We start from the raw sequence: 3,187 nt of genomic DNA, 5'->3' as shown, positions 1-3,187 counted from the left end.
GGTGCTTGCTTCCACCCCAAGACTTAAAAGAAGCCTTTACAGAGCTCAACAGGTGAGCGACGGGGAACAAGGAACCTTCCACCGAGGCTGCCTAAGTGGGCCTGGAAGGACACGCGCTGGTCCACCGCCTGCGGTCCGGAGTGACAGGGGGACCCTCTGTCTGTCTCTCCCTCCCTCCCTCTGTGTTTCTCCCTCCTTCTCCCTCCGTCTCCTTCCCTCTCTCTCCATCTCTGTCTCTCTCCGTCTGTCTCTCCTCTCTCTCTGCACCCGCGCCTGCAAGAGCTGGAAAGCCAGGCCTGGCTCAGGGCCACTCCAGGTGACCAGCCAGGGCCCCGCCGCTCTCCCTCGTGAGCGGAGCTGCTCAGCACCCAGGCTGGCTGTGCACTTAACAGACACTGCCTGAGCGCCCACTGTCTGTCAGCCCTGCTCGGCCCTGGGGGCACAGACTGGATGCTCAGGGTGGTGGAGGCCTGAGGAAGCAATGGAAAAGAAACAGATGTGGGGACCTCCCTGGTGATCCAGTGGCTGAGACTCCGTGCTCCCCATGCAGGGGGCTCAGGTTCGACCCTAAGACCCAACACAGCCAAATAAATAAACATTAAAGAAAAAAAATGTGTGGGCTGCCCTCTCCGGCCAGGCACTGTGGTGTTGCTCTCAACATTGGACTTAATTCCTGCACCAGCCTGTGAGGTATTTAAAGGTAAGAGGCAAAGTGTTAGTCGCTCAGTCATGTCCAGCTCTTTGTGACCTGCCAAAACTGTGGCCTGCCAAGCTCCTCTGTCCCTGGAATTCTCCAGGCAAGAATATTGGAGTGAGTTGCCATTCCCTTCTCCAGGGAATTCTTCCCAATCCAGGGATGGAACCCAGGTCTCCTGCATTACAGGCCGATTCTTTACCATCTGAGCCACCAGGGAAGCCCAAGAGGTATTTACTTACTTAAATAGGTTCCACCAAATCTACCAGCTTAAGATACAAACAAAGCTATTTTAATATTCAAATTATTCTCTCACCAGCACCTCCCACACCAACAGAAAGGCCATCATTTTTCTGTCTGTCTTTCTCCATCTTTGCCTCTGTCATTGTCTCCCCGTCCAATCCAGCAATCCCACTTCTGGGTCAAAAGAAGTGAAAGCCGAGTCTCAAAGCTACAGGCACCCCTGTGCTCGCAGCAGCATTATCCACAGACACCCAAAGGTGAGACAACACGAATGTCCATGGCTCACAGAAGTGGGCCACACCGAGGAATATTACTAAGCCTTTAAAAGCAGGGGAATGCTGGCACTGGACGAGCCTTGAGGTCACTATCCTCAGTGAGATGAGTCAGTCACCCAAGGACTGACACTTGTGATCCAACTTATGTGAGATCCCTAGAGCAGACAAATTCATGGAGTCGGGAAGGAGGATGGGGGTGCTGGGAGTTGTATGGGTGGGGAGCCAGTGTTTAATGAAGACAGAGCTTCAGTGTGGGAAGATGGAAGAGTTCTGGAGGAGGAGGCTGGTGCCTGCTGCACGAGGTGAGTGCACTCAGCGCTGCGGAGCTGTGCGCTTAAAATGGTGAAAATGGCAAATTCTATGTCATTTGCATTTTACCACAATTAAAGCAACAACAGCCATGGTGGTCTCTGTCGGTGTGGAGGGTCTGTGGGCGTGGGTGTGGGAAGAGGCCCCTGAGGAGTTCTGGACCGTTCCAAGTGATCTAGCCCTGGGGTCTTCCATCACAGCCTTATCTCCTAACTGAGTCACAGTTATCTCAGGGTCCCCAGCCCATGTGTGTTGACTGACTAACCGACTGAATGGTTGCATAGTGCACTCCCCGCCAGGGAGCCTCCGGAATAGTCCAGACCCTGGGCAGCTCTGCAACCCAGGCCCCCTGCCAAGACGGAAGTGCCAAACAATAGCCCTCAAGAGGCCTCCCTGCAGCCAGCCGGATTTGCACCTCCATGGATAAAGCAGGCTTCCTCCGAAGGAAGTGATACTCGAGGGAGGGGAGCGAGGGAGGGGAGCACAGCTTCCGCTGGAGCGAGCTGGAGAGAGGGGCCCAGAAGGACAGGCAGGAGGGTGGGGAATCCTGGATGCCCACTACCCCTGGCCCTGAGCACCACAGGCCGCAGCGGGCAGCTCCTCCCCAGGGCGCTAAGGACACCCTTGTCCTGTGAAGCGCTGACTTTTTTGAGCCTGAAGGTCAGAGTCAGCACAGGAGGGTTGGGGGACGTGCGCAGCCCCCCATTGAGGGCTGTGTGGCCCCACGGCCCCAGCTGCACCCTCTCTCCCCTTGAAGGGGACAGGCGTCACCCTGCAATCACTGTGCATCTAGGCGCTGCCACCCCAAATCGCCCAGACCCAGGGCTGCCCTCTTGCACCTCTTCCTTCTCTACGGCGAAAACAGACAAAAATAAACAGAGACAGAAAAATAAACAGCCATGAATCCCAAGGTGGGGTGGCTGACGGAGGTGATTACTCCCCCGCCTCCCCTCCCCTCAGCGTTCTGAATCAATTGAGAGCCTGAGTCGGGAGGCGGAGAGGGACCGAATCTGTTGTTGGAAAGCAGAAGTTCTGACTCAGAACCAGATGGGTCCCTGTGTTCCAGGTAACCACCCGGGAAGGAGCCAGGAGTCCTGCTGCCTGGAGGGGCAGAAGCGGGGTGGGTTCACACCCCAAGAGTGGAGTTGCCGGCCTCCATGGACCCCTCGGAGGGGAGAGGCTGCCTGGGTAACAGGTGCAAGAAAGGAGCTGGAGCGTTCTGGGACCTGAGGTCTGGAGGGGGGCTGGGGCAGGAAGAGGGGGTCACTGAGCTGGCAGGGAACTGCTGGGCGTGCTGGGGGTTCAGGAGACATGCACCGATGGAGGGAGAAGGTGCCTCAGTGAGGTCAAGGGGTGCTGACAGAGGGGAGGCCGGCCCGGCCCACAGCAACCTAGTGACCGAGGGTGGCTGTGGCCAGAAGCTCAGGACAGGGTGACCTTCCCTCTGGCCTTCACTACCACTGGGGGCCTCCCAAGAGGGCTCCCAGCAGACAGCCTTCACCTTCTGCCTGGAGGAAGAAAAAGGGGAGAGGTCAGGAAGGGGAGCTGAGAGAGGGCAGGGGGCGAGGAAGGGAGGAGGGAGACAGCCGGGAATTTACAAAGGAAGGGGAACAGTTGGAGCAGGGAGAGGGTGGGGCTAGAGATTACTGTTAGAGGGGAAGGGCCG

Source organism: Bison bison, unplaced genomic scaffold (genome assembly GCF_000754665.1).
Source record: "Bison bison bison isolate TAMUID 2011002044 unplaced genomic scaffold, Bison_UMD1.0 scf7180017864036, whole genome shotgun sequence".
Lineage (NCBI taxonomy): Eukaryota > Metazoa > Chordata > Mammalia > Artiodactyla > Bovidae > Bison > Bison bison.
Note: the sequence above shows the minus strand (reverse complement) of the source record.